This window comes from Vitis riparia, chromosome 2, assembly GCF_004353265.1.
Source record: "Vitis riparia cultivar Riparia Gloire de Montpellier isolate 1030 chromosome 2, EGFV_Vit.rip_1.0, whole genome shotgun sequence".
NCBI classification, from domain to species: domain Eukaryota; kingdom Viridiplantae; phylum Streptophyta; class Magnoliopsida; order Vitales; family Vitaceae; genus Vitis; species Vitis riparia.
Window position 1 is genome coordinate 17,135,872 of NC_048432.1, and position 17,068 is coordinate 17,152,939.

Consider the following 17,068-nt stretch of genomic DNA (forward strand, 5'->3'; position numbering starts at 1 on the left):
GAAAGCTCAAGTACCATTATGAAAGGTTCAAAAAAGGTGAAGAAATGTATGAAAGACTTAGGGTCTATTTGGTAACTAATTTCGAAAAAAAGTTGTGAAAAAACAACTTTTAAAAATAGTTTTTTAAAACTGTTTTATAATGTTTTGTAAAACAACAATCTGTTTGGAAATTTAAAATATTTTTAACATATTTTTAATGTTTTTAAAATAATTTTTATGTCTATTGTTTTATTTTTAATCATTATACATGTTTGTATAATTATTTTTTAAAATAACTCTTAGAAAAAAATGAAAATAGTAGAAAATAACTAAAATATATTATTTGAAAACGCTCTACTTTCTATTTTTGAAAATAGAAAACATAAAATAGTTACCAAACAGACCCTTAAAATGTTTAGGAATTTTTGTAAAATGAGTTTCATCACATAGATCCAAATATTTTTATACACTTCAAAATTATTTTTCATTCATCCTTACCTAAACTTAATAATGAATATTTGTCATTACAATAAATGAATATATATTTTATGCAGAATTGAGAAAATAAAGGTTAATCTTAAATGAGAAAAACACCCAAGAGGTGGGGTGAATTGGGTTTTTAAAAAATCTTTTTGAATACAACAAATTCAAGCACAATAGAAGTAAATATAAAGAAATAGAGTTAGAGAATTCAAACTTAGATTTTATAGTGCTTCGACACTTCCTTGCTTACGTCCACTCTCCTCAAGCTCTAACCGAGTGAGGGTTCCACTAACTTGAAGTTTCAACCAAGTTTCGAATCTCCTTTACACTTGGATTCCGACTCCAATGAGCTTTTACACAATCTCTTCAAGATTCAACTCACTTGTAAGCTTTAACACTCAATTTTATAAGAATGAATCCCTCAGCCTAGCTCAATAATAGCTCAAATACAAATCAAGCTAGAATGAATCACAAAGGTGCACTAAAATATATGCAAGTGAGGATTTAATGCACCAAGAAAGACATGAGAGCTTTTAAGGCAATAACAAATGGGTATATAAATAAATACAGGTGTTCTATGTCACATAAATGAAATGGAGCTCTCTATTTATAGGTTTCTAACCTCAGGGAACCAAAAAAATCAAAAAGCAGTCTCAACAGGTTGAGCTGAGGGTCGACCAGATCACTAGTCGTTAAAGCATTTAATGCTTTGGCAGGTTATCGTTGCTTCAATCGGGCTTCGATCGGACCTTGACCGAAGGTTAACTAGGAAGGAAAGGCTACTGGAAGAGATAGCGAAGAGAACCGATCGACAGTTACCTTGGTCAGTTGAGTCGGTTGGCCAATGCCTCGACTGGTTCAACATTTTAACCCTGAAAACCTATCTTTTTCTATTTTTTTATCTTCTAACACTTAGGCAAGGTCTTTAGGTAAATTAATATACCAATTTTGAAACGCTTTGCCTAAGGTACATTTGATAAAACTCGGGTTTTAATGAAATTATAACTTTAAAGAATAAACTGAGTTTTCCAAATATGCATGAAATGATATGTAAAACTTAAGTGCACTCATGCATTCATCTTACATTTGTTTCCTATGATTAAAGGTCTTCCAAACGTTTTGATCTTGTATCCATTAGGTCATTTGATGAATTTTCAAATTAATACCCGAGATTCTTTACAATTCAAACCAATTAGTAACTTAACCATGTTTTGTTATCATCAAAACCTGATTAGGAGAACCCTTGGGCTAACAATCTTCCTATTTTTTATGATAACAAACCTTGGTTATCTAGGAGAAGAAGAATCACCCCTTCAAACCAATTATGGACCAATCAATCAAAATTTATGAAGTTAAAACCAAGATAATCAAGATATGCTAGAGAGAATGAATTTTCAATAAGAAACAATGTAAGTCATGAAACATATAGACATATCATATATAAATCAAATGTACAAGAAACATATAAGCCTATCATATATATGATCCAAACAAATGATATGAAAATGATATGCATGTATAAGTCTCTTAGATCCTAAATATCTCCCTCTTTTGGCAACATAAAAAATGAGCAAATGGGGTCTCTATGAAATCGAGGCTTGGGAGGTGGAGGTGGAAGCACGGAGCGTAGGTAAGTCATCATCTCCTGATGTTGACTCTCTAGACAATCCTCAATGCGCTCAATCCTCTTTTGCAGATACTCAAACTGAGAGGTGAAACCAGCCTGCTACTGATCCATGTGATCCTTACTACGCTCAAATCGAGAGATGAAGTCAGCTTGATACTGATCCATTCGATCCTCTATGGAGTAGAACCTAGTATCACCAACTATAGCAAGCTCTTTCATGCGAGTACCTAGAGAGCTCATCTGAGTAGATAGATCCATCCAAGGCGCATGATCAGGAGCGTGAGATGCCTGATGAAGTGGTATCTCTACGTGAGGAAGCTCAGTGAATAATGGTTGAGAAGATGATCCCGCTGTATAAGTCGGCTCAGACATCATCGACTCAGAAAATGTGGTCTCAAACTGAACACTCTCTTACTGGAGTGAAGGAATGTCAAGCTCGGGCTCTCTCTACTGATAGCCACTTTGAGGGTCTATTCCACCATCTATCTCTCGTATCTTGGCCTTCTCCTCTACTCCAGGATGTGTCTGTTCCTGTCATCGGGCCTATGCTGGTAGTCTTTCTGCTTGCCTAACCGAAGAACCATCGGGGGCCTTCTCAAATTTCATTCACCCCATCGACAGATCATCATACGTGTCATAAATGCTGGGGGCCTCAAAATTTGTCTCTCTGCTCAAATCAACCCCGACATCCTTGAACACTCTGATGAGGAAACGACCATAAGGGAGTATAGGGGTCTTGCTCTCGCAACATGAGATCATGTGCATCATCATCAAGTACCCCAAGTGAATCCATCTCCCCGTTAGAATAGAGTCCATGAGGAATGCCTCATAATAAGAGACCTCGTCTCGATGCCCGCCCCGTGGTAGCAGGATAGAGCAAATCATGTGGTATAGTACTTTGTTGATCACGGTCAAGTTGTGGGTCGATGGTTTGCCCATCCCCTAAGCGTCTGCAAGTTCGCAAATCCTTTGAACGACCTCTCTAGGCTCGAATCCCTGCATAGTGGGCCAAATCTTGGACTTGTACACCCTAAGTCCAACCGGAGCAATATCGAAAATGCGGCAGATGCTTTCCGGGTCCAGATCGATCTCGACTTCTCTAACGGTGGAAATAATTGGGCCACCAATGCCATAAGTAGCCCTCGAATAAAATGCTCGCACCAGAGTAAGAAAAATCGGCTCCGAAACCATCACCACGGGCAGCCAACCTATCCTAGAGAAAAATCCCTAAAATCCGAAATACTGGAGTTGGGAGAAATTGATATTTTTCCCCGGAACTACCTTTATCTGAGCAAACTTTTGCTTGTATCGCTGATAATCCTCCACAGAGCTGAATAAGGCGGTGTCAAACCTTGCCTTTCGGCGAACCTCCGGCTAAGATGGCTCAGCTGGGCGGTTGTCCTGTGCCCTAGAGGCAGTTGACTCTTTCCTATGAGCCATAAGAAAAAATGAAACACTGGAGAAGGGGTTGGTAGAAAGAGAAACGAGCAAAATCAAAACCCTAGACTTGTGGAAAAGGAAAAGAACCCGATTGTGACGAGTGAAAGGAAGAAAATGCAGTCCAAAACTGAAACCCTAACCTCCAATCCTCCCAAAAATCCAATCCAAAGCCTTCAATCGGTCTAAACCTTACTTAAACTAGTCTTTGGAAGCAGAAATATGAAAGCCTTGAAGAAATGAAAGAGAATAGTGGAGCAACTGAAGCACGGGAGGCTATTTAAAACCCCAACCTCGACGAACCGGTCGACCGCCTGGTCAACGCGATCAGCAGTTTGACTTTTCATATTTTGTGTATTTTATTGTTTTCTGATCCTCTCCTTGTCATTTTCAGTTGAAATCCCTAATTTTTTATGCCTAATGTCATGGGAATTTTAAGTTTTGGTCAAAATTTGATCATTTATCTAAGTATATGTCTATATGATCCACATGACATGAAATTCATGCAATCAAAAGGTATATTCATCAAGAATTCATTAAGCAATCATTAGATCATAAAAAAAATCACTCCTCGTTGTCTTCTAATATCAACAAATTGTTCTTCACTTAGAGGTTTTGTAAAGATATCGGCAAATTGATCTTTTGTGCTTACAAATTCAAGTGTTATGTCACCATTTTGTGCATGGTCTCTAAGAAAATGATGTTTAATCTCTATATACTTAGTCCTAGAGTGTTGCACGAGATTTTTTGATACATTTATGGCACTAGTATCATCACATTTAATAGGACCATACTCAAAAGATAAATCAAAATCACTAAGTATTTGCTTCATCCAAAGAATTTGTGCACTACATAAACCAGTTGCTATGTATTCGGCTTCCGTCGTTGACAAAGCTATCGAATTCTGCTTCTTACTATGCCATGAAATAAGTGAGTGTCCTAAGAAATGACAAGTATCACTAGTGTTTTTTCTTTCAACCTTACAACCGGCAAAATCGGCATCCGAAAATCCAATTAATTCAAAATTATCACTCTTAAGATACCATAAGCCTATGTCCATTGTCCCTTTCAAATATCTAAGAATTCTTTTTATGGAACTTAAGTGAGATTCTTTAGGACAAGATTGAAATCTAGCACACTAGCATACACTATACATAATGTCGGGTCTACTAGCGGTCAAATATAGCAAAGAACCTATCATGCCTTTATACATAGTAGAGTAAATGGATTTACCTTTCTCATCTTTATCAAGCTTGATGGATGAGCTCATTGGAGTCTTCATTGTTTTGGTTTCTTCCAAGTTGAACCTTTTGAGAAATTTCTTATATACTTTGCTTGATTGATGAAAGTTCATTTCTTTAGTTGCTTAATTTGAAGTCCAATGAAGAAGTTGAGTTATCCCATCATGCTCATTTCAAACTCACTATGCATGCACTTAGAAAATTCTTCACAAAGAGAGACATTAGTAGCACCAAAAATGATATCATCAACATATACTTCTTCATTTATAAAGCCATTTAAAAAAGCGTTTTTCAATCCATTTGATATAAAACAAAGTCTTTAAAACATGGAAAGACAAGTAGCATCCTAATGGCTTCTAACCTAGCTAAGGGGGCAAAGGTTTCTTCATAATCTATCCATTCTTCTTGATTAAAACCTTGGGCTACCAATCTTGCTTTATTTCTAATAATTATGTCATTTTTATTTCTAAAGACCCATCTAGTTCCAATAACATTTTGATTTGAAGGTCTTGGTATTAATTCTCATACTTCACTTCTTTCAAATTGATTTAACTCTTCTTGCATAGCAATCATCCAATTTTCATCATCTAAAGCATCATTTATATTTTTAGGCTCAATTTGAAATATAAAAGCTAGATTATTGCAAATGTTTCTAAGATGATCTAGTTCTTACCCCACTAGATGGATTACCTATAATTTGATCTTGTGGGTGATTGATGACAAACTTCCAATCTTTAGGAAGGTCTTGGCTTGATGCACCTTACACTTGTTGAGGAAGGGGTAGTGCCAATGGTGATTCTTTTTTCTTGGGATCCTCTCCAATTACTTCTTGTTGCCTTCTATCTTCAATTTGCAATATTCCCATGGAAGTCTCCAAACCTAAATCATCATCAAAACTCTTTCTTTCTTAAAGAGAATTATTAGATTCATAAAAAATAACATGAATGGAGTCCTCTATAACCATAGTTCTTTTGTTAAAAACTCTAAAAGCTTTACTTGAAGTTGAGTAACCAAGAAAAATTTCAACATCCGATTTTGCATCAAATTTTCCAAGATTGTCTTTGGTGTTTAATATAAAACTTTTGCATCCAAAGACTCTAAAATAGCTAATGTTGGGTTTCTTGTTTTTCCAAAGCTCATAGGGAGTTTTCTTAAGAATGGGTCTCAATAATATTCTATTTAAAACATAACAAGAAGTGTTAACCGCTTCGGTCCAAAAATATTTTGGTAACTTGTTTTCATTTAGCGTGGTTCTAGCCATTTCTTGAAGAGTTATATTTTTTCTTTCAACTACCCCATTTTGTTGAGGAGTTTTAGGAGTCAAAAAATTGTGGTTAATTCCACGTTCATTGCAACACTTTTCAAAATCAATATTTTCAAATTCTCTCTCATAATCACTTCTTAAACAAGTAATTGTAAAACTTTTTTTCATTTTGAACCTTATTGCAAAACTTTGAAAACTCATAAAAGACTTCATTCTTTTGACTTAAAAACAAGACTCATGTGTATCTAGAGAAGTCATCCACAATAACATATGCATAACTTTCCTCCAAAACTTGGTGTCTTAGAGGGACCAAATAAATCCATGTGCAACAACTCAAGTGGAAATGAAGTTTTTGTTTTTAAAAGAGTTTTTTATTTGCTTTCCCACTTGACAAGCTTCACAAATTTTATCTTTTTGAAAATTTATTTTGAGAAGGCTTCTAACAAGTTCATCTTTGTTGAGTTAGAAAATGAGGTCCATTTTAGGAAGGCCTCTAACAAGGTCATTTTTGTTGAGTTGGGAAATGAGGTCCATGTTAGCATGTCCCAACCTCCTATGCCACAACCAACTTTGATCATGCATGCTTGAAAAACATTTATCATGGCCATCATATTTTGAAATATTTATAGCGTAAACATTATCACATCTATGGCCCATGAAGATGGTTTTATCATTTTGAATATCCTTGATGATTCAATGAGATGCTTCAAAAATCACTTTAAAACCTTTGTCACAAAGTTGACTAATGCTTAAAAGGTTATGTTTTAAACCATCTACTAATAAAACACTTTCAATAAGAGAAGATGTGTCATTACCAATGTTGCCTTAACCAATGATCCTTCCTTTTGCATTGTCTCCAAAAGTAACATATCCTCAATTTTTCTTTGTAAAGAAAACAAACTTGGATTCATCTCCGGTCATGTGTCTTGAGCATCCACTATCCAAGAACCACTTATCATTCTTTAAACCTTACAATATAAAACTCAAGTTGATTTAGGTACTCATATCTTTTTGGGTCCTTGAGGGTTAGTGACCTTAGATTTTTCAATCCAAACCTTTTTAGCTTTTACATTTGAATTCTTTTGAAAACCATTTCTTAAAGAACATGTACTACTAATGTGTCCTCCTCTTCCACAAAAGTTGGAAGTAGTGAAAGGACTTGCACTTGTGGATTCTTTTACAAAATAGTTTTTAAAATACTTTTGATTTTTTAAATATTTGAATCCTAGCCCTTGTTTGTCAAAAACACATTTTTGGTTAGCTAGAATCATTTTAAAATATTTTTGTACACAATAAAATATTGAAAGAGATGAGGTCAACCATTCATTTTTCTTTCTCAAAATCTCATTTTTTTTTTCAAGAGAAATTTCAACATTTGAAAATTTTTCTTTTACTTCTCCAATTTTTTTTCAAGTTGTTGAATTTTCTTTTAAAGAGAAATATTTTTCAAACTAAGTTTTTCAAAATCCTCACACAATTCTTCAAAAACATCATGTATATCTTTATCACTAAGGTTAGAGTTTACCTCATCAAGTTCATCTATTGCCATGAAGCACATGTTTGCCACTTCTTTCTCATTTTCTTCTTCGGAGGATTCTTCACTTTCACTCTAAGTGGCCATCATTGTCTTCTTCATTCTCCTCTTGGTTTCACTTTTGTAGATAGGACAATCATATTTAATGTGTCCCGGTTTCTTGTATTTGAAACACACCAAATCTCTTTTCTCTTCTCATTTCTCCTTGTCACCATGAGATGAAGATTCCTTTTTAGAAAGGTCTCTTCTAGAAGTGAACCTTCTTCCTCTAAACCTTTCACCCCTCATGTATTTGTTGAGCTTTCTTGTGATGAGAACTAAATCATCATCTTCTTCATTTTGTTTTTCTTCTTCAACTTCTTCTTCTTCCTTAGTTGAAGCTTTGGGAGCTATGCTCTTCTTCTTTTTGTTTTCACCTTACTGTAGTTTCTTTTCCAAATTGATCTCATACGTCATTAATGACCCTATGAGCTCCTCCATAGGTAGCTTGGTCAAGTCTTTGGCTTCTTGAATTGCGGTGACCTTTGTATGCCACTTTGATGGGAGTGACCTCAAGATCTTCATCACTTGTTTGGATTCCTTGTAGGTCTTTCCCAATGCTTCAAGACTATTGACAATGCCGGTGAACTTAGTGATCATCTCAACAATAGTCTCGTTTTCTTTCATAAAAAACAATTCATAGCTATGAACAAGTAAATTGATTTTTGACCATTTCACTTGATTTGTTCATTCATGAGTTATTTCAAGCAATCTATGCATTAAAATAACATTTCTATCTAAACCTAAGTTTTATCAAATGAACTTTAGGCAAATCGCTTCAAAATTGGCATATTAATTGACCTAAAGACCTTACCTGAGTGTTAGAAGTAAAAAGACCAGAAAAATATAGGTTTTCGGACCAAAAATGGTAAACTAATCAAGACACTAGTGAACAGGCTCAACTGGTTAAGGCATCAGTCAAGGTCCGGTCGAAAAATGCAAAAATATTATCTCTCTTCTAGTAGTCTTTATTTCCTAGTCGAGGTCCGATCGAGGACCAGTCGAGGATCAGTTGAGGCCTAACACTCAATTGTTATGCATATAATGCCCAACGGTTAGTGAACCGGTTAACCCCAAGCTCAACTGGTTGAGATTGTATTTTTTGCATTTTTACTTGCGATGCTAGAAACTTTTAAATTGAGAGCTATACTTCATTTATGAGAAATGACTGACAATTTCTACCAAGCAAAATCAAATGTTGTTGCACCAATTGATCATACTGAGTTTTTAGTCTACAAGGCCATCTACCCACCCTCTTAGCTTTTTTAACTAGTCTGATCCTAATGCTAGGTGCCTTACTCGAGCCACATAGTTGAGCATGCAGAAAATTAGGTAATGACCCCCACACTTGTGTTGGAAGCTTTGGTTAATGCAACCTTACTTGATTTGGAGATTGAGGAAAGTGAATATAGGTAGGTTGCTAGAACCACTATAAAAAAAATTACATTTCTCTTTATACTATTTAGTTTCTTGCATTATTATTTATAATCTTTGTTGTTTTAATTATTTATTTTCGAAAATTTTTTATCACCCGATTCACCTTTCATCTTGGGTGATTTTCTTAATTAAATTACTCTTGTTTCACAAATTTGAATCTTAGTTTTTTTAGAAAATATTTTTAAAATTTTCATATAATATATATTTCCTACCTCATTTTTTTTCTCCTGTTTTTCCTTTATTATAACATTTTCCAAGATTCCACTATACTCTAAATAGTTTTATAAAACGAATAAAATATTATGATGATGGAAATTAAACATTTCACTATTATTATTAGTATTTACTATTTATAAAATATTTTTATGGAACAATTAAATTATATCTAATCATAAATTTACAGTTAATTTGATTAAATTAAGATAAAAACATAGTAATAGTTATAAAGTGGTAGATTTATGAGAAGTATGCTAATTTTTTTACATTATTAAAACTGAACTTTTATAAAATAAAGTCTTTATTATATAAAATTAAAACATAATTACAAGTAAAAATGTTAGTTAATTAATTTTATTATCCTAATTAAAATTTTGAAATTAAGAAACATTATTAAATGAAGGTTTGATATCAAATTTTTTCATTTTTATTTGCTTTTTATATTGATTATGGTTAAAAAAATAGTCCTTATATTTCTATAGAATAAAAATAAAAATATTTTTATAGGTATAAAAAAAATAGTCCTTATACTTATCCTGATATTTCTTGACAAGATAAGTATAAGATTAAACTATTAAATTATATTAAAGATTTAAATTCAAGATAATATCTTTTGTTTCTATTAATTCGATGTTTATAATTCGTGTTGTTTCCCAATATATCCGAATATATTTGTGGAATTCAAACTATGATATATTCCTATAAACTGATATTTTCATCTTGAGAAATGATAAGCATAAGTTTTTGTTTCTATTAATTTAATATTTATAATTCTATTTTCTAATATATTTGTGAAATTCAAACTATTATATATCCATATAAACTGATATTTTCATCATTGACGGGATAAGTATAAAGTTAAATTATTAAATTATATTAAAGATTTAAGTTCAAGATAATAGCAAAGACTTTTCTTTCTATTAATTTAATATTTATAATTCAAATTGTAATTGTTTTGGTACTTAATTTTCAATTTCGTCAAATACCAGTTAATCTTTTACATCAAAATCATTTCATTTTTACTATTTTTACTTTTTCCCAATTTAATTAATATAATCTTAAAATTATTTTCTTTTTATTTTTAGCTTCGATTTGAGTTTTTTGTTAGTGCCTTTTAATTTTGCTTTTTTTTTTTTGTAATAGTTTTTTCAAGGGTTAAATAAAAGATTTTTTTTTTTAAAAGAAACTTCCAAAAACAAAAAAAACTAAATAACCATTGTAAAATTAATATGCTTCTAAAAAAATGATTAAATAAAGTTTAAAAAAAAAACCCAAATAAAATATAAAATACAAATCCAATATGATTAATATATATAAAAAACAATTAATTTTTAATTGAATTTTTTTTTTTTTCATTTTTTCAAATATTTCATCCTACCATATTTTATCCCAAATTCAAAATATTTTAGCAACATAATATTATGTAAATATTTTTATTCGTATATTTTTTTTTTCGATAGGCAAATAAGATAATGTATTAGAAAAGCTTAGAAAGACGAAAATAGTACACACGAAGTATACAAGCAACACCTAAGGAGCTAGGCCAAAAAGAAAAACATTTCTTCTATCTAGAAAAAAACCATTCTATAAAGTCAAACAAGGACAAAGAATGAGTCTCTAAATATACCCCACCCCAAATCACAAAAGTGTACAAAAAAAAAAAAAGTTTTAGAGCTTGGTTGATATGTTCATTGTCATTGAACACTCTTTCATTTCTCTCACTCCATAATGTCCACATTAAACAAAGGGGAGCAGCCCTCCAAGCTTTTTCCTTTCCCTTACTCACAGAAGCACCATGCCAAGCTATTAAATTCCTTTTGATTGAGGAGTGCAGTACCCACTGCACATCAAAAAGGGAGAAAAACAAGTTCCATAACATTGTAGCCTTCTTACAGAAGATGAGCAAGTGGTCACTAGTTTCATCTTCCATTTTACACAAATAACATCTATTTGGTAGAATCCAGTCCCTTCTTTTAAGTTGATCAGTGGTCAAAATTCTGTTCCAAGACGCTTCCCAAGCAAACAAACCAACTCTCATGGGAGCCCAAGATCTCCAAATAATGCTCCAGGGAAAAGGTTCACTAGAGGTAGATGTGAGGGATCGGTAGAGAGATCTAACAGAGAAGGAGCCATTCTTACTAATCTTCCAACTTAAAACATCCTCCACATCACTATGCAAAACCAGAGGGTGTATTTTTTGGAACAAGCCCTTCACCTCTTCCATTTCCTAATCATTAAAGCTTCTTGAGAACAAAAGATTCCAGCTTCTCACCTCTTCTTCCTCATCCCAAGCATCACATACCCATTGATCCTTATTGACCGTCAATCTAAATAAGTTAGTGAAGACATCCTTCAAACTTTGGTCCTCACACCACAAATCCTTCCAAAATTTGACTTTCCTCTCATTCCCCACTATAAAGCAGGATCTTAAGCGAATGATTTCCCAATCTTTTCTGATGACTTTCCACAATCCCACACCTTAGGCTCCCCTCACTTCTTTTGAACATCAACCTCTCTCTTCCTCCCCATATTTGTCTATAATTACTTGTTTCCATAAAGAATTCATTTCTATAGTAAATTTCCAGTTTCATTTCTCAAGCAGGGCTTTGTTTAGGGCCACAAGATTGTGAATACCCAAGCCTCCTTGTCTCATATCAGTATAAACCGCGCTCCAATTCACCAAGTGCGGTTTCTTCTCTAAAGCGCCACCGCCCCACAAGAAGTCTCTTTGGATCTTTTCAAGTCTTGCACACACCTTCCGTGGAATAACAAGGAGAGACATTAGGTAAATAGGGAGGCTTGAAAATGTGTTTTTTTTTATCAAGGTAAGTCTTCCCCATTTGGAAAGATATTGTCTCTTCCACAAGGACAAGCGCTTTCTGAATCTCTCCTCCACTACGTCCCACACCCTTGAAGATTTGAAGGGAGCACCCAAGGGAAGTCCTAAATAAGAGGAAGGAAGTTTCCCAATTCTACATCCCAAAATCGAGACGATATTCTCCAAATGGTCAACCATTCCTACAGGGATAACCTTACTTTTATCCCTATTCACTTTTAACCCTGAGATCGCCTCGAACCATAAAAACACTCAACTCAAGTAACGCGGCTGCCCACTGGTGGCCTTGCAGAATAAAAGGGTGTTGTCAGCAAACAGGAGATGGAACAAATTCCTTTTTATTCCGTTAGTGTTTCCCACCTTAAACCCCTCAATGAAGCCCCCACTTTTGGCTCTGAAGAGCAGTTGGTTGAGAACTTCCATAACTAATAAAAAGAGATAAGAGGATAAAGGATCCTCTTGTCTCAAGCCCTTAGTGCTGTGAAAAAAGTCTAAAGGGGTCTTGTTAATTAAAATTGAGAAGTTGGCTATGGAAATGCACCAACTGATCCAATCTATCCACTTCTGCCCAAACCCCATCGTGGACATGACTGAAACAAGACAATCCCAGTTGACATGATCAAACGCCTTCTCAATGTCTAGTTTCAGAAGGAGTCCAGGGATGTTAACCTTCAGCCTGGAGTCTACTACCTCGTTTGCAATGAGAGCGGCATCCAGAATCTGCCTATTATGAATGAATGCATGCTGGTACTCTGAAACTACCTCCATAACAGCTTGTTTCAGCCTATTAGCCAAGACTTTGGTGAGTAATTTGTAAAGGCTCCCAACCAAGCTTATTGGTCTGAAGTCTTTCAGCTCTTCCGCACCTCCCTTTTTTGGAATTAAAATGAGAAAAGTGGAATTTAAGCTCCTATGGAAAGTGCCAAAGCGGAAAAACTCATCAAAAAAGGCCAAAATCTCAGCTTTGGTAAAATCCCAAGAGAATTGCCAGAAGGTCATGGTGAATCCATCTAGACCTGGCACTTTATCTCCAGAGAGACTGCAAAGGGCTTCGAAAACTTCTTTTTCTGAAAAAGGTTCCTCTAAGCTTGTGGCCCTTTCTGACCCAAAAACATGAAACTGTAAATTCCCCATTCTCAGTCTCCAATCCTCGGTTTCCGCTAACAAAGTCCTATAAGCCCTACACACCCCATCCTTGATATCTTCCGCACTAGTAAGAGAGTTTCCATTAATGTTCACCTTGGATAAGAAATTCTTTTTCGCCCTGGCATTGGCCATCTTATGAAAGAATTTGGTGTTCTTATCCTCCTCCTTTAGCCATGTCTCCTTGGATTTTTCCCTCAAGAAGGTTTATTCCATTAAAACACGCTTCTTATACTTCTCCAAATCCCCCAAACGAGCCCATGCTTCCTCAAAAGACAGAGGATTAAGATTCTCCTTTGAATCCCATAACCATATTCGAAAAAGAGCCTCAGATTTTTAGCAGAAACATGACCAAATACTTCCTTGTTCCATCTTCTTAGGTCCCTTTTAAGGGCTTTCAGTTTTTCAGCAAGACAGTGACTGGTAGATCCTACAACCGAGTAACCCGTCCACCACGCGGGAACCAACTATTTGAACCCATCTGACAGAAGCCACATATTCTCGAAGCGGAAGGGATTCTTGCGTGTTTTAATTCCCCGCCCTCCAAGAGAATGGGACAATGATCAGAGGCAATTCTGGGAAGAGTACTTTGAAAGACACCCGAAAAGTGATCTTCCCACTCGTTGGTGATCAGAAAGCGATCCAATCTAGAAGCAGCTTGAGAATTAAGACCGTCGAACCAAGTGAATTGACCATCGGGAGAGGGCAGATCCTTTAGATTCAACTCTTCGATCACCTCAGAGAACCTTCTCATCTCTGCGGTCAGATTGTGACCATACCTCATTTCCCCTGGAAATCTATTGGAATTGAAATCCCTCCCAACACACCAAGGCTCATCCCACAGGCCTTTGATAGCGCCCAGTTCTTCCCAAAACTCCTCTTTTGCCCTCGAAATGACTGGTCCATAAACACCAGTGAATACCCAAATGAAGTCGTCATCCATATTCCTAAAGCAGCCTGAAATGGTGTAAAAACCCCGTTCCAACTCCAAGAGTTCTAGAACCCTATTGTCCCAAAAAATTAGGATGTCTTCTGAGGCACCCCCAACATCAACTGCCCCCCAATCCGTGAACCTTCCAACGCCTAAGCTTTTAACGACATCTTCGATACATTTGTTTCCAAACAACAGACTAAATCTGCCTTCTGGGCTCTAACTACTGAATTGATCATCCGTTTTTTCTCTCTATTGTTGAGCCCTCTAACATTCCAAGCGAGAATTTTAATCTTCATCAATCTACAGGGATCAATTCCCATTTGCTACTGCCACTCCTTCTGTTCGCAGACTCTCCATAGCTAACCAAATAATCCAAGCTTTTCAGTTCCTTTTCAGAGCGCGATGCGGACACCACTTTTTTTTTTTTTTTTTTTTACAAAGTGTCCCCCCACTAGTCATCTTCTTTAACTTCTTTAACAAGAGAACTATTTTTTTCTTTGTACCTCTTAACCGACATTCCCAAATATCTGCTGAAGTCTTTGAAATTGGAAAGTTCTTTGTCGGATGGTGCCTCCTCTTCAGAGGAAGCATTCTTAGGGAAAACCACCTCTGATCCATCTTGCACAACCATGGAGAGAGGCCCCTTTATGACGTCGACCCTTGCTTCCGACGCACCCACTTCCCACTCAGGGGAATCTTCCCAACTTTTTAAGCACAAAGATGGCCCTCTATGGTCTTTTCCCAAAGAAGAAGAAAACGGCACCCGAGAAGGAGTATAAGAAAAATATGGCCCTTCTCCCCAAGAAGAACGAGACGGAGGAAGTGTACCTTTTTGGAATCTGAGGACTTCGTCTAAGAGAGCGTCGTCGGCAAGAGGCTTCGTGATCGCTGTCAGAGCCGTCGGAAAAGGCACTTAAGGGTCAACGCCATACAAAGGGCCCGCCAGACAAGACGCGCAAAGAGCAGTGCCTTGCGAAGGACCCGTTGCCGTGGGAAAGGGCCTAGGGCTCCGAGTGGGAAGAGACCCATGGAGAGCGTCTTGCGAAGGTCCCGTCGGGAAAAGCGGATGACCCGTCGACAAGGGAGGACTCGTCGCCAAGAAAGGGAGGCTAAGGTTAGGGCTCCAAACGGGGAGGGGACGTATGGGGAAAGAAATAAGAGTCTTCTCCCCTTTTGAAGAACAGGCCCGATCCTCTTCCAGTTGGGCCTGACCATGGGCCTGACCACAAGCAGAGCCCAAAGCCTTAGAAATAGAAGTAGGGTCCTCTAATTCTAGGCCCAACCGAGCCCCCAAAGCCCTCACCTCTTTAAGATGTCCATTCCAAACAGAGCCTGCAATCGAACCTGTTAGAAAATGAGTAGTGTCCTCACCCTCTTTTGCAGAGGGCAGCGGGCCAATCGTCGGCACCTGGCCAACCACTTTCCCAGGACGGACTTCAGCAACTCTCAGGAAGGCCCGTGACTCAACCTCACCCTCAACCTTACCCCCATTTCTCCTGCAACACCAAGAGAGTTGCACCTCAATGATCCAAGGAACAGACTCCCACCATAGTTGGACCGCGAAACAAGTAGAGCCTGTTACTAACTGCAAGGAACTCGGGAAATTCCACCCTCTTATTACGACGAGGATTCTAGCCCATTACAAGTTCCAGCGTTCCTTCGTATCCTCATCAACACTCACAAAGCGGCTACAAGCATCCCCTAAACTCTTAAAAAAAACTCATCCCCCAAAGGTGCAGAGGGAGCCCCAAAATTCTTACTCACACTTCTCGGCTCTTCCTGTTCTCTGAGAGACAACCAACAGAAGGATTCCACCAATCCAAAAGAAGACATTTACCTTTAAACCACTTGACCCCTGAGTGCAGCACCCTCTCAGCTTCAATGACATCTTCGAATTCAAAGAGTATAAATGATCCTCCTAACAAAGCCAAGTGAATATGTCCTCTTAATATCCAGCTGGACTGCGCCCAAGACTTAAGGGAGTCAAAGAAAGGGGGCTGAACGGAACTCCCCCATCTTCCCACCAAGCTCCTCCTCAAAACCTCCTTGTTACTATCAATCACCTCTTTGTTTCTAACCAAACAACATTTTGAATTTCAGTAGAATCAGAAAGATTTGTATTTGGAAGTAGGCCATTCTTCCCAACACTGGCCCCATTGAGACTCCTCCCTCCTGAAGGAGAAGCTGAGTGCTTGTCATTCCTTTGAGCTAAGGAGAAGCCCAGACTTCTTAATTTCCCGGCCAAAAGTTGCCAACCTCCAACCACTCCCCTGCCTTCGTGGAAAGCCAATGAGAATTTCTTACCTTCTACATCCCAGACTGTACAAAACAAAAACCGACCTGCTTTGTTTGAGCGCAATTCCATCTGATATCTTCTTCCCCCCTCCGCCCAAGCTTTTTTGAATCGCTCCCCCACTTTGAGAAAACAACATGTCTTAGCTCCTTCCAAGAGGAAGGAGAAGCCCTTGCCGCTGAAACAAATCCAAGAAGAAAAGTTGGGGCTCATTTCGCAAACTGTTCCCAACACCTTCCCCTTGACCTCGTCGACTGAGATCTCAAAGGTTTTCGATTCCACTCCAAACCAGCACTTACCGCCGGGAGAAACCACTGTCATCTTGTTTATACCATGGGTAATGATTATCTATTACTTTAACAATAGTTGAAACGAGTGCAAAGCATGACGATCACTTTTTTGGGGTTTAGAAGCAATGCTGGAAGTGTGAGGCTCTTAAACTTACCATGGTTGATTTGGCTCAAGAGGAAAAACTTTTATTCGTATATTTATATTACTATAACTAAATAATATAGAATATACTAAATTTTGGTAAGGGTTACATAAAAAATATTTAATTAATTTTTGTCTTCTTATCTTATTTAGTAGGTTACCAAATTATAGTA